Source organism: Ambystoma mexicanum, chromosome 4p, assembly GCF_040938575.1.
Source record: "Ambystoma mexicanum isolate Mex_15411 chromosome 4p, UKY_AmexF1_1, whole genome shotgun sequence".
Taxonomy (NCBI): Eukaryota; Metazoa; Chordata; class Amphibia; order Caudata; family Ambystomatidae; genus Ambystoma; species Ambystoma mexicanum.
The window spans coordinates 305,791,301-305,814,888 of record NC_090927.1 but is presented as its reverse complement, the minus strand read 5'-3'; the positions used below and the strand labels follow the sequence as shown (position 1 = coordinate 305,814,888).

At 46.2% G+C, this 23,588-nt stretch overlaps 1 protein-coding gene across 1 annotated transcript in view; it reads right to left on the bottom strand.

Annotated features, from left to right (window-relative positions):
* LOC138453223 (WD repeat and coiled-coil-containing protein-like) overlaps positions 1 to 23,588 on the bottom strand; it is a 291,553-nt gene that overhangs the window by 250,689 nt on the left and 17,276 nt on the right. The window lies entirely within an intron of this gene.

Genomic DNA, 23,588 nt, shown 5'->3' with positions numbered 1-23,588 from the left:
CTGGGCCCCCATCTTAATCATAACAAATGTCAATGTTTTATTCTTTTCACTTACTCCATTATTGTTTCTCAGAAAGTTTGTATCATAAAGTGTCTGGTGCTTCGCAAGTGTCCCCCCTCTTGCGGGTGATGATTGTCTCTGGATATGGGATACAGTTCCCTTGCTAGACTATGGAAAATAGATTACACTAACACCTTTGGTGAGTCACATTCATTGTGCATATTTAAAATAGGTGAGTTCCCAGTCCACCCACCGAATCTGTTTCAGTCCTGAGGACATGCTGGAACCTGTTCAATGTGAAAAATGGAAAAATGGCAATTTATCAAAATCAAAAAAATAATAAAAAGGTGAAGTTCTTGTCTCTGCTCCCTCGATCTGTCCCTCGGCGGAAAGTTTCATTGGAATCTCCTCATATAATCTCTCTGAAAGTTGGACAGCTCCACTTGCAGCATAATTCCATGGAGGAGTGTTCCCATATGAGCAACATTAGCTGGATCTCTGATGAAGGTGATGACGTCAACCTCGATAGGTCTCCCCACCATTTCTGGAAAGTCAGTGACTAGGTGAAACAGGACGTTATGCGCCAGTCGGCTGTTCTCGGGCAACAGGGACATTTGTACTTTCCTGCTGCGTGGATTGCGACTAAGTAATTTAGTTTAGTCCACAGTTGGCTCAAATGTTCAGAGTTTGCTGGATCTCTAATGAAAGTGAGAGTGTCTGTGGTTCTTCCGACAATAGCTGGGCACTCCTCTATGATGCGAAAGAAGAGCGTTTTGACGAGTTCATCTATAATTGCCTGCAGTGGAAGCATTTGTGTCCTTATCACTGTATTCTGGTAACACAATGAAGGCTTCCGTGATGACAGTAAGCAGTTGCCGGATTACTTTCTTGTTGGCAGGATCTTGGATGAAGTCTGTGACCCTGGTGACTCTCCCTACAAGTGACGGAGAGAAACTAGAACTACCTGGAAATAGGTTAGCACATCGCTTGTTATATTTCTGCTGGGAGACACCATAAATGCTGCAAAGCGACATCTTGCTCTTTGATGATTGAGGATGCTGCATTTAGTTCCTTAGGCACAAGTCTTTGATCACAATCTATTTGAGTCTTGTTTCTCACCAACACTTTAGTGTGATTGATTTACAAGTTTGTGTCAACAAACGTGTTGTGGCTTACATGCGCAATCTTCTTCTTCACCCTGCAACTAGGATACACAGAGTGTCCGTTATGTCCTTATCCCCTTTTTTGCTTAGAGGAAATGTTCAGTTTAAGCCACAACTTGCAAACGGGTTCTTTTTTCTAGATTTTGCTGCTCATGCGTTCTTCTTCCTCGTCATGGATCTCGTCTGCACGTGCTGAGGTTCTTCCCCGTTGTCAGTAATTTCTTCACGGTGGGGTGCAGCTTGAGGGCTTTCTCCGATATAGGGCTTAATGTCATTGAGAAAGATCCATGCTCTTCTGCCTTGCAGTTTGACAGCCGAAGGGGTGCAATCCTCCACGGTGAAGGGACCATTGAATGTTGGCTCGTCCCACCTTTTTCTCGTGTGGTTTTTCACCAACACAGCGTCTCCAGGAAAGATGAGTGGAGCACGTAGACTTTGAACTGCGTCTGTTTCAGCGTCTCTTGCTGTGTTTTGTGCTCCCTCCTTTTCGTTGTCACTGTAGTTGGTCTGAAATTACAGTAAGGCTGGATGTCATGCAGTTCAGGTACTCCTTTAACTCGGTTCGCAGGACCTCTCGGGTTGACTGGGCATCACATCTAGCTCTATCTCAGGGGGTAAGGGGGGCACTCATTCTTCTTCCTATGACTATCTCATGCTGCGTAAGATGATGGTCGGAGCCTGGTTGGTTCCGAAGAGCATACAATGCCAGTGGAAGGCAGTGCAACCATCCCCTCTTTAGAGTAAGCTTCAACGTGGCTATACTTTCCTTTAGCAAACCGTTGAGCTTCTCACAAATGCCATTACCTTCCGGATTATACACTGACGAGAACTTGTGCTTTATACCAAGCAGCAAGCTGATCTGCTCAAAGACTGTGTTAATAAAATGAGCCCCGTTGTCTGATCTCATCACCTCACATACCCCCCATCTAGGGAACACTTCCCTCACCAGGAATTTGGCCGCACAGGTTGAGTCTGGGTGTGTACAAGGACCTGCTTCTATCCATCTAGAGAATGGACACACCACTACAATTAAGTACCTGTACCCGTTACACACTTGAATCATGTCAACGTAGTCGATATGTAAGTGCTGAAAAGGCCCATTTGGCCGGGGGATGATTCCTCTCACTACTTTTAATGTGTGCCCAGCGGTGAATTGCTGGCAGATTATGCAGTTCACCATGAAGAATGAAACATGCTCTGCTAAATTCGGTATAAACCAGTCTTCTGCAAGCGTTGCTGCTAGATTCTCTTTTGACATGTGAAATGGGTAATGCAATTGTTCCAATGCTATCTTTAGTAGGGCTACAGGCATTACTGGTTTACCAGTGCTGTCTTGTTGCCACAATCTGTCAGAGGGGTTTAAGGAACACCCCCGACGTTTCCACAGATTCTTTTCGTCCTGAGGTGCCTCCCCTTGAAGCTCCACCAGTTGTGTCTGCCCCATATTGCTATAGGCTTCTGGTGTGGCTCGTGCTATCATCATCCATTCATGGGTGCATGCCACTTCTACTTCCATGATTGTCTCACTCTTGGATGCCATACGCTTGGCTTCCGTGTCTGCTGCATGGGTTCCGCGTGACACGAATCTGTCCCTTTGGTATGGGCAGCACATTTCACGACCACTATGCCCACTGGGAGCTGTAGTGCCTTTATCAGCCTGTCCAATAAGGCTGCGTGCTGCACTGGCGTGCTGTCCGCTCGGAAGTAGCCCCTCATTTTCCAGCGTGCTAGGCCTGCGTGCACTGTAGACATCACATAGGCAAAGTCACTGTACACCGTAAATTCCTGGTCAGCGTGATTCTCAATGGCGAGTATCAACGCCAATAATTCTGCAGCCTATGCTGAATAATGAGATGGTATTCGTGCACTGATGAGTACTTGAAATTCTCTGTTTGCTGTGTGTTTCATTACGGCAACGCCTGTATATCTTTGTCCATCTTCTTGGTCGATTCTCGAAGAACCGTCAATAAAAATATCTCACCTCCCTCCAGGGAATTTTCTTTCACCATGGGGATTTCATCATAGAATTCTTCATAGTTTGCACAGTCATGTATCGGCTCTCCTTCAGTGACTGGCTCAGCTATGAACGTAGCTGGGTTTACTGTTTTACATCGGACTATTTTGATCAATGGATTAGATATGATGACTTCATAGGCGGAAGCTCTTTGAGATATCAACGTACCCTTTGGTTTCTCTAAGATGGCAAACAATGAGTGCTCGACGTATAACGCCATGGAACATCCCATTACAATGGTAGTCGCCTTCTCTATGGTGAACGCTGCAGCAGCTAAGCTTTGTTCGCAAGGGAAGTGGCCTCTCATGACTGGGTCCAGGTTCCCACTGTAGTACGCCAGGGTCTTGTACCCCAACGAGGGTCTTTGAGTGAGTACTGCCGTCATAACGCTGCCATCCATGTGTGAGAATAGGTAGAATTCCTCTGCATAATTAGGGATCCCGAGAACTGGAGCTGTGCAAATTGTAAATTGCTCTCTTGGGTTCTGTAAACCCCTTTTCCATTCCCTCGGTCCATTCAATCTTTCCCTTTGTCACCTGGACCTTCTTTAACGCCTGGAGCAAGGGCTTGGTATTCGAGCTGTTGTCGAAGGCTCTAACATAATTGCACAGTCCTAAAAAGCTCTGCATTCGCTTTATCGTGAGTGGTTTTGCCGTGTTCATGATAGTTTCAGCCCTTTCTGGGGTCACCTTTTTCCTTCATGCGAGATGAGTTGGCCTATGTACAGCACTTCCTGTTGACAATACTGTAGCTTTTCCTTGTCAACCTTATATCCTTTCTCAGCCAGTATGGTCAGTAGCTCAACCAAATCGCACCTACATTGCTCTTCAGTGGTGCTGCAGATTAGGATGTCATCCACATACTGCAAGACAACACTATCTAATGCAATATTGCCTAGGTCCATCTGTAGGACTCTGTTAAATATGGATGGGGACTCACAGTACCCCTGTGGCAACCTCGTGCTTTTCAGACGCATTTGTCTGAATGTAAATGACGTCTGATCTTGAGAGTCACCGTGCAATGGGATTGAGGAAAAGGCATTTTTCAAGTCAATCACTGTGAAATATTTTGCCTCAATGGGTATGTTACATAGGATTGTAGATGGATTGGGGACTAGAGGGAACTTGGCTTTCAACAATATTGTTTAATGCTCTTAAATCTTGGATTAAACGACTAGATCCTCCCTTTGACTTCTTGACAGGATAGATCACTGTGTTACAGGGTGACTCTGACGTCACCAGGATGCCCTGATCCATAATGGCGGAAATTGTCTTGCCGATCCCTTTATCCGCCTCTCTGTACATGGGATATTGTCGCGCTCTCTCACTTCTCCCACCCCCTTCAGGAGGCCTACGTCATATGGATCTGTAGTCCATACTGAGACAGGCACTTGGGCCATGTCATCATCAAAGTATTCCGGACGTACCAGTGCCAACATCATTCTCTGAGGTACTTCTCTTTTAATCATCTTTACCCAAAATATGAGACTCACTTCCACTCTTGTCTCTTCTGAGTCTGGTTGTTCTTCAAACAGATCGTCATACGTGACGTCAGTCACTCGATACCCTTCTTCAATGGCGATAATTGCACACCATTGTCTGCCTTCATCGTCGTATCCTTCAACCAATGCTACTTTCCCTCACACTGCTGCATCATGTATCATCAAGGGAAATACTTGTCCCTCCTCTTCATGCATAGGTATTCTTGGTCTGAATAAAAACTCATCAGGGGTTCTCATAGTTCTATCTGTGAGGACTGGCAATCCTGCCATAAGCACACGCATGCCATATGCGTAGACCTCTGGCTCTAGAGGCATGGCCCTCATGGCTATGTGTCCTGAGTATGCCCCGATTATTTCGCACACATTCGAATAATGCATTCCTGGAGTGGAGTATACTATGCCCTCCTCCGTGAACGAGATTGTCATATTCAATTTTGTCATTAAGTCTTGACCCAAAATGTTTACTGGGGTCTGACGTGAATACAACAAAGGTACATTCATTGCGCACCCTCCTACAGAGACTGGGAGTGTGTCTGTAAAAGGGAACTCGACTGTGAGCTTCTGTAAAACTCTGAGCATCTATGGCATTGCCGGACTAGGAAAGTGTTCCTTCTCGTATGCGTGAGCGTGTTGCACCCATGTCAACTAAGAAGGAATAATCTTTACCCCCTATGATGACATTCACCCTCGGTTCCCTGTTAGGGTCTGGTGTCACTGATAGGATAGAGCACATCAGGGTTCCCAGTGAGCTGTCCTAGTTCAAATATATGTTTGGTACACTGTACACTTGTGGATTCTCTCCATTTCCAGGGTTGCCTCCCCTTCCGGAGTTTGTGCCCTGAGAAGTTTGTGGTGGTGCCTGTTGGAATTGCCCTTGCGGCAGGTTCCCCGCGTTAGGGGTTGAACCCCTTGTTGCGCACCTTGCAGCATGCCTGGCGCTTGCTGCTGCACTGTTTGATTCTGTGCACCGCCCTGTTGGGAGATTGCAGGCGGATTCACCGTGCCTGCTCCCATTCCTTGGACAATTTACCACGCGCCTTGGCTTCTGCACGAGCGCACCAGATGCCCTGTCAATCCACACAGCCAGCACACTGGCGCGGGTCAGGCTATTTGTCCATTTCAAATATCTGGACTGCCCATCTGCACATTTTGAAAGCCTCCTTGATTACTCTGGAAACCTCCCTGATTACTCTGCCATTCTCTTCCTCTAAATCCCCTTCCCCTTAGGTACAATCCTATATTACCCTGGTTGTTCTGCTGTGGTTTGGCCACCTGTTGTATGTTCTGTTCAGCTGGGCTGGTCAGCATGGCTCCTTTAAGAACATACTTTGATAATTTCTTTGGCACAAGCTTCGCTTCCTCACCTTTTCGAGTTGCCTCCTTTTTCCGATTCTTTTCTTGTAACAATCTACAGTAATGTGCAATAGTCAACTGTATTTCGGCCCAAGGTTTAGCCTCAACTCTTACCAATTTCTTAAACTGTTTTTGTACTGGCTCTGGTAAACCCAGGCACAATATGTGGTAAAATACAGGTATAGATTTTGTCCAAGATTCATGCGTTTCGAGCACCCATGCGTCTTGGAAATTCTGTATATAAATCAACGGATCTTCTGACTCCTTCATTTTTCGAGTCATTATAGCTCCCATATCGGAAGTGTCTGAGTAAAGCACTTATAGCGCTTTCCATACTGCTGCTCTGCAATTATTAAATGGTGCTCCGTCGTGTGTAGTGTTAATAATGGTTACACCAGGGTATCCTGCCCGTTTCCACACATCGTCTGCTCTCTCACCGAGTATGGCGATCAGGAGACCTTTAATGTCCCCTATAGCTAACATGACACCCACTGTCATTTTTTCTAACTCGTGTATCCGCTTCCCGGCTCCCGATATCAGAATTGGAAGCTTGTTTTTCAGGTTTTCCCGATCAATGTGTGGCCATGGGATATATTGTGGTCTTGCTCCCCCCTTTTCTAACAACGGAAATTGGAATGTGCAGCCTTCTTTTTCTTTCCCCATAGCTCTTCTTTCTATCGCTGGGGTAACATTCCTGCATCGCCGTCTGCCTGGCAATGTCCTCAACCTGTCTACATATGCGGGTGCTGACACCCCCCTCTGACCATGGGGTGTTCCTTCATGCCGGTCAGGCTGCGAGGCAGACTCTGATGCCCTCGGTGCAGACTCACTAGCATCTGACCATCGTACCCCTTTGTCCCTTCGGAGCCGCTGTTTTGAGCCATCTCCCTTCTTCATTTGCCTCGCACTCCGTCTCCTTTCCGGAGTCGGACATTGATTGTTCCCAATTCATGCAACTCCTTGTGTCTGGTTTCTAGCCTATCCAGGGACAGCCTCCTGCTCCCACTACTTCGGGTGATGTCCTCAGTGTCATACAGCTGAGTGCTTTCCAAGCACTCGTCTTCCCCTTGGGATATTTTTTCTAGCCCCATTTCATCATATATTTTAGCGATCGTTTCCCCGATTCTTCTGGTGTCGAAGTCATCTTCAATATTTGCCCCACTCGTGCCTGGTACTGAATTGCATGCGCAGGAAATAATTCTTCAATGTCTTCCCATTCTACAACAGGATCGGGTTTTTTAACTTCCTGCTCCAGATCGTGTGCCCTCTGTCTACGCTTACGTTCAATATCATCATCAAATTCTTTGCGCTTCCTCGCTTCTTCTCTGACCTTATCTACTTCCCTTCTCCTTTCATTTCTACATTCATTTGCCCTTCTAACTTCCTCATCTTCTTGTCTCTTTATTCTTTTTTCATGCACTCTTTACTCTGCTTCCAACCTTTTCTGATTCTTTCTGTACTGGTCATAGGCTGCTTTCTGTTTGTGGTCGAGCTGCTTTTCTTGCTCCTCGCGATATAGCTGTTCTCGCCTCAGCCTATCTTTCCTTCTTATCCTTTCGTCCCTTACTTCCTTTTCCTTCTCCTTCTCCCTTCTCTGTGCCTCATCAGACCTATCTCTTGGTCTCACATCATCACTTCCTTTTCCATCAAGTTTCAACAATATCTGTCCTCCCATCCATTCGTCTTTTGCGAATGCTATCTCATCAGTTCTGTCTTCACTTCCTTTCTATTTCTTTCCCTCTCTATCTTTATCGAGAGGTGCACTAATCTGTGCCTGATCCTTCCTCTCATCATCGCGTCTCTCCCTGTCCCTCTGGACTGCGGGGGCAAGATTCTTATTCTGATCTTTCCCTTTATTTTCGTCACTACTGTATGTAGGTGACTCATATGCGGGGTTGCTATACCCCGTGGCTGCCTTAAGCTCTCTTAATGGGTATACTCCCTCTGACTTACTTCCCTCGGTTTCTATTTCAGGCGGGGCAGGTGGCACGGTAGGCGTCTCACCCCCCTCCGTGCACACGTTTAATATCCAGTCAGCAGGTGGCTCTTCATCCTTCGACTGTTCGAACATTTTCCAAAGTTCTAGAATAGCGAGGCGTTTCTCTAGTTTTTTGCCTGTAGATGTGGCATGCAAGTAAGTAGTCATGTGTTGTAAGACGGCTTTTGAAAAGGCCCCATTCTGTGGCCACGGCATAAACATCTTGTGGGCGGTACCCTTAACCCACTAGGTACTGTATTTTTTAAGCTTGGGTGCATGTTTAGGCAGTTGTTTACATAAGTGTGCTAGTGGAGTAATATCTTCCATGCTTAAACCTGTTTCTAACAATACTTCCATGTAACTTCACCATTCCTTATAATATGAGCGAGCACCAATACCGCAAGCTCCAATTCAATCTTTTCCCACCAAAATGTTATATCACCAATTTATTCAACAACATCAATTCATGTGCGATTCCCTCTCAACTATAGAATCGCGTAAAATCCCTTGATCAATTTCAAACAAGGAGACAAATTTCCTTGCGTGTGACACATCAATATAACATGTATGACAAACATTAAACAGACTAGACAGACACCAGCTGGACACAGATATCTCTGCCTTCTAATCAATACCCCGACATGGAGTTTAAACAAACTCCTTTTACGACTTCTTTAAACGTCGTAGTAGCCTAGTCTTTCCCTATTATGTGGGACTATGAGTTCACGTTTCTTCTGACCGCTATATTAAAGCACAGGAACAATGCGTATCCTCTCTCTTCTCGGGTATCGGCCCCGGCATTCTCTCTCTTTTATCTCAGGTGTCCACCCCGGTATTCACTATTTATTCAGTTATTCTCGAGTCACTATCCCCTTATATATATATACAGTCCTCTCTACTTCTGACTATTTTGTTTTTCTCCACCTCCCTCCGTTACCTTTTCTATTGCCTACATTTGGCAAAGCATCCATTTTTTGTTTCACTCACCGCTCGCCTCGTTCCTCTCTGGACCCTGGGGATCACCACCTCTGTTACCGCCTTTTTTAGTCTTTCGTCTGATCCACTGCCCGTATGAATGGAAGGGTTTATGTTTGTAAAACGGGTGTCTTCAAACCCACTGCAGTTTTCTGGTCAAGTTTAAGATATTATTGTCCACGGGAAGCTTCACAGTCTACTCGGCCAAAATGGCGAAGGACTTGTGATATTGCCGAAGACCTACAGTTACTTCGTATCGACGGTCAATAGGTGTCTTATCAATAATCAATATTCAATAGTTGAAGGTCAAAACCACCCTCTCCGCTTCCAAGTGTACATGAGGGCGGAGTGACCTCTGATGGGCCCATGGGATCGGAGCTCACCCTCAAGTACTTTAAGACGCGATAGCTGCACCTTGAGGACGATGGGGTGCAGCACTCTCTTACTCCAACACCAATCAATACGGACAAGTCAATGGTTTGGCAAAGGGAAGTCTGTTTAATGACAAGTACAAAAAACAGGGAAACAAATGGAAATCAACAATGATGCGATCGCCCGTCTCGCTTCAACTTCCAAATTCTTCCTTCAGACAGCAACAGTTATAGCAGATTTTCGTCATCGTTGACGTATTACTCTCATAAGTTTGTCATGCAATTCTATTGGCCGGAAAAGGTAACTTAAGTATAGGTGCTATATCTGTATATGGTAACAGAGTGTGAGGATTGGATAACTCTTATCGGGTGGGTGTCTACGCCCTTCCCTCTACATCACTCGTGATAGACGTCACTACAAGTACGACGTCTCATTGGTTCTACTAGCTATAGGACCCTAGATTATTTGGTCCATAGTGATTGGGTAGGTTACACCCCTAGACATAAATCTCCTCTTTAATTAGCAGCATGCAGAATGGACACCCAGATGTGGTGTGCCCCAGGATTCACCCTGCCTCCCTTCTATCAATCAGTACCTAGGGCTATGTGTCAATTAGTTGGCTGCGGATGGCCTAGAAACTGTAGCTTCTTATCAGGAAAACGTATACAACATTCTGGGTTCTGGGTGACATCAGACGTTGGTACCTCTTCGCGCTTGGCTGGTCACGTGTTAGTTCACCATGAGTCTGCTTCATTTTCCCTCTATTTCTGTATTTGATTCTTCCTTTAGCCTTGCCACCTGCCTGGGCCTCTTTATCTCGACCGTCACTGGCTGGCTGCTATGCTCTTAACTTTCGTTTCTTCGAAGTTGCCGCTCTCCTTCCTTCCTAGAGTTGACCTCGAATTCCCAGGCATGAGCTGCTTCTTACTGAGTTTCGATTCTGCTCTTCCGTCTGTCTTTGAGCTAGTATATGAATCCTGGCCTGTTTTTCCTCCACCATCCAGGGCTTAATTCTGCTTTTATAAAATGGAGTCACACTTGTATAATGTGCTTCTTGAGGTAGATATATAGTTGGCACTTGCCACTCTATCCTTCTACTAAGCATTGCAAGCAGTACCGTTTCCTTAGCTTCTTGCAACTGGCATTTAGCCAGTTGCAAATTTTCATCCTTCTTTCGTGGTTACGTTCTTTGTGTTGCAACATCGTTTCTTCTTTTAAGTCCATTACGCCATTATTCCTTATATTTCGTCTTTACGTGTCGTTCCTTGCTTGTCGTTTCGTTCATTAGTACGCCTGTCAAGGCCCTTGTGTCATCACCATTCGTCTTCCATTAAGGCCTTTTGGGTCTCTTTCGGGGGACAGTTTGTAAGTAGTCTTCATTTTGTGTCAACTGCTGGTACGGTTGTCTCAACGGGTAACGTGATGCCCACGGTTGTCTGGTTATAGGCACGTCAACAGGTATTGCTCTTCTGATGGGCACTGGGCAGAGCCCTAGCACTGCTTTCTGTTGGTTTATTTGCTCCTCATACATCACATATCTTGGCGAGTATGTTCCTGGTATCTCAAACTGGGTGGCTGGAGTGCAGGCCATATCTGGGACCTCCACTATAGGAGGGTCGATATTCGCCTCCTTCTCACCTTCCTTAAAGTATCCATCACCTGCCGAGAATGCCTGGGCGCATTGCAGTATCTAGTCGTCAGTGTCGATTTGCCCTGGTATGGGCGTTGCAACTGCTGCTGCTTGCGCCATGCTAGCTCTACGGGTAGTAATAGTTAGATTTGGTAATAGATTGATGTTTTTTTTCTTCACGTTCCTCGAGCTCATTGCTTATACAGATGCCTTACGTGCCTCTTTGTATGAGTTCTCTGACTCTAATTTTTATTGCACTCGGTGAAATTATATCTACGATTTACTACTTCGCGGTACATTAGGCCTACTTTAAACACACATAATGCATTGTGAAACTGAGTACACTTACTCTTAAATATTGCCCGCTAACCCTCTAGCCCGCACAGACCAAACAGACTCAACAGGCCACTTTTTAGGCCACTTCGCATGGGCGACGGGCATGGGCGGGCACGCAGCCGTTTTTACATTGTTCACCAATACTGGGGGCGTGGCCTAAGTAAATAATGGATGTAGTAGTGTTTTAGTGACTTGCTATAACATACAGACTGTTTGATAATGAATGTAAAGTCCTTGTATAATATATTCACCAAGACAAGTCCATCTATAATCCTTGTGGAGTATACACAAACTTTGGGATACTTCTGAAATCTTCTGAGAACTCGTCAAGCGGGAACAACAGACTCAACAGGCCACTTCCAAGGCCCCTTCGCATGGGCGCGCGCACGTCCGTTTTTAGGTTGTTCACCAATACTGGGGGTGTGGCCTAAGTAAATAATGGATATAGTAGTGTTTTAGTGACTTGCTATAAGATACAGACTGTTTGAATTAATTTAAAGTCCTTGAATGATATATTCACCAAGACAAGTCCATCTATAATCCTTGTGGAGTGTACACAAACTTCGGGATACTTCTGAAATCTTCTGAGAACTCGTCAAGCGGGAACAACAGACTCAACAGGCCACTTCTTAGGCCACTTTGCTTGGGCACTGCACAAACCACACATCCCAGAATGCAGTGGGTTGTTTAAAAAAAACCCAAAGACCATTTTTTGCATTTTGGCCAATTGCATTCTGGTATTTGTAGCCTCTAAGGGGGCGGGGGTAGCAAGCTGCTGGTAGTAAGCGCAATGGAGGAACTTCCTGGCACGGAGCGGGAGGGTGTGTTAATGGTATGCAGGGAACCAAGCGTCCAACCACGTGTTACATCCGACGACAGAGAGTGCACCAGGACACCGGCCCGCAAGGACACCGAGACGGGTGTGGGAAGCCAGGTGGGGAATAGGGGGTGCAGCAGGTAGCAGTAAGTGCACACTGGAGGCGTATGAGGCATTGCAGGCCACGATTTTCTGTGGTGATGGGGGATGCTTTTGGGGCAAATTCCGAGGCAACAAAGTGCAAAGGGAATGAGGGTCACAGAGGGAAGAACATCTTCTCAGGATATGAAGGAGACAGGAGGGGGATTAATCATCTGATTCTTTATGACCCAGGCCCCCCATGCTGCCCTCTGCAGGTCCTCGGCTCTCCCTCTCATGCCCAACTGTCCGAGGCTGTGCGCCCTATGTTCACCTGTTACTGGACGCCCATCCCTGCAGACCCTCTTTGCATCCCGCTACTAAAGGGAGTCGCAACAGGGTGTTACACAGGAGCAAGTTGCTCACTCCGAGCAACGCCCTCCCTTTTCATTTATTTGCAATTGGTTTACAACAAACCTTTACAAAAGCGAAAACAAAAAACAAATCAATACGTCCTTCGATAACACAAAACTGTCCATAAAAATCCAAAATGCTAACATGTTGAGCACAGATATTATTAAAAGGTCCAGAATATTATTACAGAAAAACAATAAAAAATCCCGATGGTACAAAAAAATCCCGATGGTACAATAACACACACAGAATTATACAATAGTTCATCACAAAAAACATACTAGTGTTTAAAAGATTAAAATTGCCATTCAGTAATTCATCAAACAGGATTCACAAAAACCTTCCAGTACAAATCGATAAAACTTCAAATAACATTCATCAGTACAGTAGAAGACAAAAGGAGGTAAGCACAAGAACTGTCATCGTGGTGTTGCAAAAAAAAGACTTCAGCAATTCGTCAGACAGGATTTGACAGGTTTGGGGCTTTGATAAATCCTGCCACTGCCAACTAGGGTGTCCAACAGTCCCGTAATTTGCGGGATTGTCCCGCAATTGGGGCCTGTGTCCCGTAGTTTGCCGAGTGGCTCTGCGGGACGCAGGTTGTCCCGACTTGTGCTCGAACAGAGCAAGTCAGGAGTAAAAAATTAGCCATGCTGGGGGCTGGGGTCGGCTGCTGCAGGGCGCTGTCTCACAGACTAGCTGCCATTTGCCAGTCACTGTTATTCCCATTCGCGAGAAATGTATGTATTTCTTTTTCCTATAATAGGAGCGGGAAGGTGGTCATATAGATACATTTTCCGGGTATGGGAATAACATTGGCTGCCAAGTGGCAGCTAATCTGTAAATAAGAGTCCTATTGCATTGCATTACACCCGCAGCTGCTGACGTGACAGGCCTGCAGGCCGGCAACAGCAGCTGCGGGTGCAATGCATTGATTCTGCCCGGTGAATGACGCCGTGACGTCACCACCACCTTGTGTCCCGCAAAAGGATCTGACAAAGTTGGCCACCCTCCCTGATGGAACTGATGTTTACACATCTATTCCACATATAGTCGCTGTTGATCGAACACCAATGGCTAGCTTGACGCGTTGCATTAAAAAAATAATTCCACCTCATTGAATTTAGAGCGGCGCAATCCAAAAATCCTCCCTTTGAAAAGGTGTTGGGACTGGGGGTGAGATTTGTCAGGGCCTGAGAGAGATGCAGGGAGGCTGGGTGAGGTAGGCACGCACTCGTGCTACTACACAACCCTGCTGTTTAAACATGCATTCTGTTGACAAGAAAATATCACTGATGAACTTCTCCCTTCCGGCCAGGGCACCTACTCCATTAAAGACTTATGTTAACCTTTATGCCTTGAAACCCCAGGGAGGAGGCCTTGCATGGTATGACTGTGGAGACCCATTAGAGTGCGATGCACAGTCAGATCCTGTGAATCTCCCAATGCCCTTCTCTCCCACGGGTTCCCGCCAGTAAAGAGAAGCGGCATCTGTGGTGCGTTATAAATCATAAATATGCTCATGCAATGTTAAAATGCCCTTGCGGTTATGGGCGTGCCAACAGAAGGCTTTCTGATCTGCCCGCGGCTGCACATGCTGGATGTATGTGCCCGCCCCATTCCCTCCTTCTTATTCAAAGCGAACACCAGCAACGTCAAAGCAATGGCATTCCTCAGGTGACTGGCTTGTGTTTCCGTGTAGGGTGGAAAGAGAGAACACAGCATGAAAGATGCTGGGTTTAACCCCATCAGTGCCCTTCACTATGAGTTAGTACATACACGTTAACTGAGATATTCGCCCCACTCATGCTCACCATTGCCACTGTACGATCTATTGAACTGGACATCACTGATTAGAAAGCACATGTTCATTCGTGCATGTATGGCGCCAGAGGCGATGCGAGGGGGGGGGGGCTAAGGGGGTTATAGCCCCTGGTCTTTTGGTTGTAGCCCCGGATAGAATCTCAGGAGCTACAGCCAAAAGGCTAGCTAGCCCCCAGTCCCGACAGTTCTTAGCCCTGGGTCTTTTCCAGTCCTAGCAACACCCCTGTATGGCGCTATCCCAATCGATGCCAATTAAATGATATCAGGCGCGCAATGCGGTGCTCAAATGTCCGTCTTTTGCCAATGTAATGGTAAGGCCATACATATGTACACTTGCTGTTATTTTTCTGTGGCTTTTGTTTTGTGCCCACGTCCTACAATTGCTCGTTTAAACCTGCCCCCTTTCCGCTCTCTAAGAACGCGCGGGTGCCATGGGTCCCTATTTATTTTGTTATATTTGATTTCTTAAATATTTTTTTTGGGGGGGGGGGGACTGCATCGAGAAATTTCCAAATGGCCAGTGCACGTGGTGTGTTCGAACCGCCCTGCTGCCCTTTGCCCCGGCAGAGGGTTCTCATATGGGTGTACGGCAGCTTGACCTGCGCCCACGGCACTGCGCTTTGTGTCCGACCTATGACCTAGCCCGCGCCCCCCACTTCCTCACCACTTGTTCCCCACTTTGTGTGTTGTGTCCGCGCCATGCCGCATGGTGCATAGGCCCTTTGTGCACTCCTCGCATCCCCTCACCTGATCCCACCACCTTCCCCAGCGCCAGGCAGGCTCTTTGCATCTTTCGACAGTACTCCTCTACGCTGGACACACTTGCTGCCTCCCTGTCATGTTGCCTTTGCAAGAGACCATAGGTGGGTATACAAGGTTATCTTTTAATTCTGCTCCTTATGTGTCCCTTTGCACAATCTGGCACTGGCTGCTGGTAACAGCAAACCGCTTGAGCTGCCCGAACGGTGCATGCCCATCGTGTGTAGTGTATGGCAAAGGGCTGTCGCCTTTCAGCCCCCATCATATGAGCTAACACTGGGGTGGCTATGTCCCATACAGTTCTGCTGTTCCCTGATATCTCAGCAGGCCACTTCCCCGGGCCGGGGACACAAAGAGCTTGATCTTTAACGCGCCTTTGTTGCCACGCGAGGGTCGGCACCTATCAAGTCTGTCCCCCAGCCCAATCCCAGAGCGCCCTTTTCCCCTCAACAATGACCCATTGATCGGTGTCTAACAAGCTCACGGAGCGGGAGGATGCGGGGTGGGGTGTTGTTCATGGTCTGCGGGGGTCCCCGTTTAGCCTGGTGCACAAGTGGCATTCCCATTAGGAGCCTAGGCCTGTTTTTGTGGGCAGTTAACATGACGGCACCTGCCCTCAGGGGCATCGCTGTGGATATGGCTCTTCCCATAGCATGTCATGACGTGCAACCCAGAGCGCATTACCACCACGCGAACACCCACAGAACCCTCGGCTCGACTGACAAGGGGTATCCGAACCGTGAAAGGCAAACAAGCTAGCCAATACCAGGTACCGTTTACCATTCAGAGCCGCGTGCGATCTACAGGTGAGAGAGAGCGCGTCACAATGATGCAAACTCATGCCTCACCCACAGAGGCTGGAGGCCTCTGTTCACCTTCTCATACTCACTTGTCCTCAGCTGCAGATCCCGGAAAAGAGGGTGTCTGCCTGTGGGTGCTGGGTTTTAAACCCCTTTTGTGCGTTGGCCAGTCCTTGCTTCACTTCCCCTTCTCGGCCCTTTTCTCATCTAGGGTCCCTCATCCCCACCCATTTCCTTTTTACCTGGCACCCCTATGTCTGCCTCTGGTGTCACCATATGCTTGGGGGGGCAGGGTCCTCCGGAGGCCTGTCGTGCGCCACAGTTAAGGCAACATCCACCAAGTCCTTCCGTTGCTGGGCGCGTCCCCTGCCATTTGTCTGCTATTTTGCTTTTCAGAACTATTGCTCCCAATACCATCTGCACTTTTTCCTGGGGGAGATCTAACACAATCATTCATTTAAAGTATATATATATATTGCATAATTTAGTATATGTTTGAGGATTTTGATTCTCCAACTTGGGCTCCAGTGGTCACAGTGGTAAATCGTATTCAGTTTTTGGAGGCCATGCTGAATTTTGACTTGCCCTAGTAGGTTACGATCGACAGTCGTGATTCTATTAATAGCATGGAGCAGCGTATTATGCAATACACTCTTTTCTTTATTATTTTTCAGCCACAAGAAACAAAGAAAACTACTGCTCCTGAAAAACTGCCCTTCCGTTCCATGCCTTCATGTGAATTAACCACCACATTAGTTCTCCTCTGACGTCTTGCTAAAGTAGCACCCAATCTGAGTAATCTTCTCCTTGTTTTAATGGTTGTTTTTAACACCTGCAAAGCCCTGTATTAAAGGACAACCCGGAATTTCTCTTGAATGGAAGCCATGAGAAGACCTATCACTTGGCCGAGATGCCGCTGTGTGATCACCTGTCTAGCTAATAACCGCCATATGTTTTACTTTGGGCCTTAGATCCTGTGGCCAACTTCTCTCAGTTGCTGCATAAATAGCTGGAAATCTCTGTGTAACCAAGCAGTATCTGGATTTTGGTCCCTAATGAGGCTATCATCCAAATATATAAATAAACCGATGCCCTGGCTTCTCAGAAACCCTATTGATGAACTTAGAAGACTTGTAAAGCACCACAGTGCTGATGAAAGACCAATGGGCAAGGCACCAAACTGAAATACTCAACTGTGCCAATGAAATGATGGAAAATGCCTGTATTCCTGAGCTACAGAACTGTTAGGTGGCGTCTTGACAGCCAAACCTACCAACACATTGCCTGGCTTCCACACGTCTTGTAACAGAGCAATTGTCTCCATCTTGAAGTGATTGAATTTCACAAACTGATTCATAAACTTTAATTTTAAGACTGTTCTATAACCTTTGTCTTTATTCTTGACCAGAAAAATATTGCTGGAGACATTGCCTGGATGCTACACCTCAAATGAATCTCTTATTTCCCATAATTGTCTAATTTCTGTGCCTTGTGCCTGAGCCTGTTCTTCTGACCAGTGAAAGATCAGTGGACAGTACTTTTGAACTGGATGTGGACAAAATCTATGTGAAACCCCTGTTGTGTAAAAGTCCAGTTTTTCAGAAAGAACTGAATGCGGTCATCCACCGAACCTATGATGTTGCAACAATCTTCCACCCCTACTCCTTGTATCTGCCGTCGATCACTATATTCCTACAAGGTTGATCTGTTACACCTGGACTGGCTCCATAAGTGTTATCCCTCTCAGGCCTTCTGTTGAACTGAGCTGACCTTGGCAGAAATGCTGAACACCTGTGGCTGGATCAATATTTTCAATGATGTCTGGGCTTTATCTAGTGCCATAAAAGTGGATACAAATAGACCAATTTACTTCAATGCAGTTTGCCCAAATAACACTTCAACCTCCTTGTCATCTTCTTGTGCCCCCGCAAGACCCCCCAACATAGGGTTAACCTTCATGGGGATACCCTTCCTCATTTCTTGAATGATGGATGCTTTCACATCCCTAATGAAACATAACACCATCTGGGCCTGTCCACTTATTATGTCTGGATCCTGTGGTTCTCGCGTTACTGTGGGCCCCCTCAATCATAGCTATGATTTTCATGAGGCCTATGCTTTAACAACCCCTTTCACTCTACCATTTTCATATCAGGAAAAAATATAGCCAATTTGGGGTCCACTGCAGGTGTGGTGTGTTGTTTGCCCTCCATAGCCAGCATAGGACACTCCACCTTAATTTTCTTCCTGCACTTGTTAAAGAAATTCTGTTTAAATAATATTAGGCAAAATACTCCACATGTTATCAGGCAGACAGAACAAAGGTGTTAAGATGAGTCAAACCCAGGGGATTGAACATTGGTTCCCCTGTCCAATCTATCACGCCCGGTGTACTTGGGCCTAATCATCAACATCAAAGGAGTCAGGGAGAATAACTAGCGGTAAAGTGAACATAGAGCTTGGAGTAGTTGGTAGCCCGCAGCACTCTACCACAGGGCTGCATCCATCCCGGGCTCTCTTAAGTGGATACTCAGTACTGAGGCATGCAAACTGTATCCTACAATCACTGGTAGTTTGGCTTATTTCTATCTCATGCCTTTATTCAGCATGGCTCTTATGCTCTGAGACATGCCCCATGTCAACTCAACACTACCTACTCGAGCCAAATTATTTCCATGCCAGGGCCCCTGACACTGCAGTAGAAACTGCCACTCCAAACCTTTAAGATAGACTGGCCATAGAAACATTTATAGCATTTTCTACTTGAGCACCCACATTTTTCTGGACTGCAGAGACCTCAGTCTATTGGATGAAAGGGGCTAGTTACATCCTCAAATTTATTTCAGCTATCTGTTTGGCCTTCTTCTGTTCTTTCTTTTCCATCCTGGCAAAGCCAGCTCTTCCTTACAACTGATGATAGTCCTATTGCTATCTCCTTTATGAACACAGACTTTCATAGGGTTCCTTCCTCTAACCTGGGACACGAATATCAGCACACTGCGGGCAGTGCAATGATTTGCTGAGAATATCCTGTGACTACCTTGCAGGACCTTCTAAGAACCTTGCACTGCTTAGTTATCATCCCTATCATGGCTGTGCCCCATTTTCTACCTGACGCCTTTGCTGCAGCACCCATGCATTAAACCCGCTATGCTCAACAAACTGTGCTTCTGTTCTATACTGTGCTCAGCACTCCAGCCCCTAGTACGTAGGCAACATAAATCACAGCATTACGTTATATTTGAAGAAAAATACCCTACCCAAGTAGGTGCCGGAGCAGAAAGAAAATAGGAGGACGCAGTTAAAGGAGAAGGTGTAATGGGAGGAAGTGACAATTGATTGGAACATGATTGGTAGGAACTAAGAGAAGGGAGTTGTGGGAGCAGTATTTTTATTTGTTTCTTGCCACTGAAATATAATAAAGAATGCGCCTCATTATCAGAGCCTCTGTGCCATGCCTTAGAATCTCCATACAACTGCCTCTAGGCCCCTTTTCACCTTAAGTATGCTCAAATTTGGCAAGTTGTACTTCTCCCTGAAGCATCTGAGGCAATCCCCCCCCCCTACCTCCTCCGCCACGTGGTTAAATGTGTGGATGTTGTGTGGTCGCCAACAGCCAGTGGAGTCCTTCTCTTCGATTTTTGTGTGTAGATTGTTCATAAATTGGAAGTTGTAGGTCGAATCTCTGCGGAAAGAGAGACCGTCCACGCCACTGTTCTGACTTTTATATTTGTATTACTACATGACGCCGTGTACCACAGACCCGGGAGGCCCACCAAGAAGTTACACTTTTAAGATTGTCTACTCCACCTCTGCGTGCTCGGGCAGATTAGGTACATGTTGTTGGTTCCACCTACAATGTAGCTTCAGCACGACACCGGGTGCAGTGCCAAAAAAGGCAGAAGGCAGTGCTGCTGCTGCAGCCAATTCATAATGGGGGCAAAGAAATGCTTGCAGGAAATGAAGGCTTTGTTGTGATGCAGAGCTGAGAGGCCACCCCCATATCTCAAGGCGGCGTACACGGGGGCGGGAGAAGGCCAGATTCAATTGGGTCTGTATCAGAAAAGCAACAAGCCTCTTCCAAAATGAGAGAAAACTAATAAATATGTGTTGGAGGTGAGAGGATATGTGTGTTGCAGGCATGAAAGCTGGTGCTTTGTTAAGAGGCATTTTTCGTGTTTCTTTTCAGTGTGAAACCGAGATTAAGTGAGGAGGCCCCTTCCAGCTTCTCTCGATGATTGACAGGTTTATCAAAGCTTCTGGCTTTTTCCACCGAGAGAGACAAGAGCTCGCAGATTGCTGTGGGCAATCGGGCTCGAGAATGAGTCATTTCAGAGGGAGCCCCTCTGTTCCCACACGGAACAAGAAAACAGGCGCGCATATGGCGCGGAAGTGGGAAAATCTGCGCAGATATTTCTGTGTAGCGTGGCATGCAGCGCCCGTGGAGGAACAGCTTGCCCAGGTCTGTGGGTTCCGCCGCCATTCTGCGCGTTTCTGACGAAAGGGAAATGGAATGCTGCCAGTGATCCCTGGAGATGTCAAGCTTTGTCACCGCGCCCGAGATGTGACAAACCGTTGTGGACCGACCGTTGATGTATTTTTTATTTAGATTATATTCAGGGGCAAAGTCCTAAAAATTAAAATGGGGGGGACTCATCAACAAATGCAATAGGATGTGACGTCGATTAGCATATCAAAGTGAAACATGCACATTTCATTAAATTGGCTTTGCATAACCAGGCAAATTGGACAGGACGAATGGCATTTGCCTTTCATAAAATCAACACACACACACACAACCAAGAGAGGACATTTTCTTTTCTTCGAATAGTGTTTTTGAACACGTTAAAAGGTGTGCATGTTTAAACTCCAAGAACCAATACAAATGTTTTCCCTGGCACTTGCACTACCGAAATGGGACATGTTACCTTTAGTTGTTTGTAATTTTTCATCAGTGGTGCAGTGGTGAAGTGTCCGGCCTACAAATCTGACTGTGGTTCGATACCCGTGATTGGCATTAATGCATAAATTCAAAGAGGACATTAATTGCTTCTCATTTTAGCTGGGGGGACTGAGTCCACGCTCTGAAAAAAGTGGGTGGACTTCCGTCCCCCTGCGTGTACCCTCTACTTGAGCCCTGATTATATTTAACTTTACTCATAGCAGTGAATTCAGCTGTAGCCATATGCATTCGCTACATAAACATTGCTGTCTACCTTATAATCAAGATGATAGTCCTAGGCAAGTGAATTGTGAACTGTTTCAAAATACCTCACTGTTTTTCAGGGAGGCAGCCCATACATTTTAAACGCCATCTACCGCATGGATTAACCATTCGCATCAAGAGATGTATGGCACTGGCTCATCCAATAGGATGCACGTATCTGATATCAGTGTTACTTTTCTAAATTCAAAGCGAGGGACCAGATTTGCAAAAATAAAAACATGTGCAAATCTAAGATGTACCACCAATGCGCCATACATTGGTGCGCCTAAATCATGGAAGTGTTCATCTCAGAGAAGCAGCACTTTTGAAAAGGAGCGCAAAATGGGCGCAAAAGTGCACACAGTGGGACAGGAAAGCTTGCAAATACACCAAATTAAGCATACAACGGGAGAGTGACCACATAAATGCTCCACAATCCTGTGTACAGAACCAGAACACAGATTGTGCTCCAAAACAGGCCTTTCAACATTTTCTCCATTTAAAAGTGGAGCAAGTGGCCCGGAAAAGAGTGCAAGTGACCTATCCAATGAAAAAAGCACACAGTGCAGCCCAATCACAAACAACAACACAGTATAAAAGAACAGCACATATTCCCAACATTGGCAAACCTAGAAGTCATCATGCTTCTGCACCGACTGATGAGGATGGAAGTGATGCATGGGAGGATCACTGTATCTCAAGTGGCCGAGGAAGAGGTCACCCAGGGGAACTGCATCCCACCCGTATCATACTGGGGATGGTGCGTCAGTCAGAGGGGGCCCTTAGCACTCCCATGGCAGCCCATGCTACACTGCCACCAGGCAATGCACTGACAGCCCTGCATTTCTTCTCCGAAGCCTCCTTCCAGATCACCAGTAGTGTCATGGTGGTGATATCATAATCCTCACAGTCACGGTCCCTACACAAGGTCTTCAACATGATGCTTACATCTTCCAGGATACATATAGGCATACCTCATTATACATGTGCCAGGGCAGGATAAGTGAGGGCATTTTAGCACATAGCTGGGTACTGTGAGTTTGTGTCGCCATTGCTTGCACCCATGTGCCCTCGTGCCCCGCAACTATAGAACACTTCTACAGGAATGAGAGGACATTACACACTGGAACACTTTCCATGTGTCTAGCAATCACACTGCCAGTCTTTACGCACTTATTTGAATTGAATGCATAATACTACTACACATCAATACAGTCCTAGACATCGCTCTATGACATTCCTGAATGCCCTGGAAAAACTACCACCAGAGACATTTCAATGATATGCACTTACTCCCATGGGAAGTGATCCACTGTACAAAGTAAACTCACCACAAAGCTGAAGTTAAGAAATATGCATTGTCTTATTCTCAAACATATTGTGCACATAAGACAAAAAAAGAGAATGGACTTCAAACAAATAGTCCAAAATACTTTGCTTGCGTTTTTAGGGTAGACACACTGTTTTGGGGGGGGGGGGGATCGGATGAGATGGACATGTGTTTGGCACAAAGTGATGCTCATGTCAGCATTTGCACATATAAAAAGTGGGCTTCTGACAGATCTCCCAAAAACGTGTGCATCTCAACAGATGTGCATTTAAATGCCCACCTATTTGCATCTCTTTTACACCACACTTTCCGCACTGGACATTTTGGGGTATTTTCTTTGTGAATTTGCCATCCCCAACGTGATGTGCAGGAGTGCAGGTGTGCCTTTGCCCAATTGCGCTTCTCATTTAGATGCACCTGTTTTTGAGAATATGTCCCAAAGAGTTTTGCATAAAAAAGAGAAAATCAAACATTTAGAAGACTCCACAGAAGGAATAGACAATGCAAACAAGAACCTGTATGAGGCAATGTGTGAAAATGGCCAACTGAAATTTGGATCATAACTGTAATTGCGGGTGCAAGACCAGTTTCTGAGTATTCTCAAGGCTGGCTGTACCCACTCCTTCCCCTCTTGCCCTGCCACCTGCCCTCTACAATCTTCCACCCGTCTCCCAAAATGCTTTAACTTACCTTCTACTCCACACCATATCTCATGGGCCATAGTCATGAAAATAGAAAAGGGTCTCTTTTTGTTATTAGCTCTCTCTTCTGGTTTCCAGGGGGACCATTTTGTTTTGGACTTCTTTTTCCATTATGAAAAGATGCTCACCCTCATACGTCTGTTCATCACAAATAACCTTTGTTCACATAAACCATTAGCACCCCAGATGTTTTGCCAGGGGGTTAATAGCAATGGCCAGTATGAAGCCCCACCCAGGAATTCAACCTTATTTATACATTCCACAATTTTGAAATGAACCATATTCACTTGGGATGGAGGACTAAATGAATTTAAAGCAGCTAGCCCATTTAATCCTC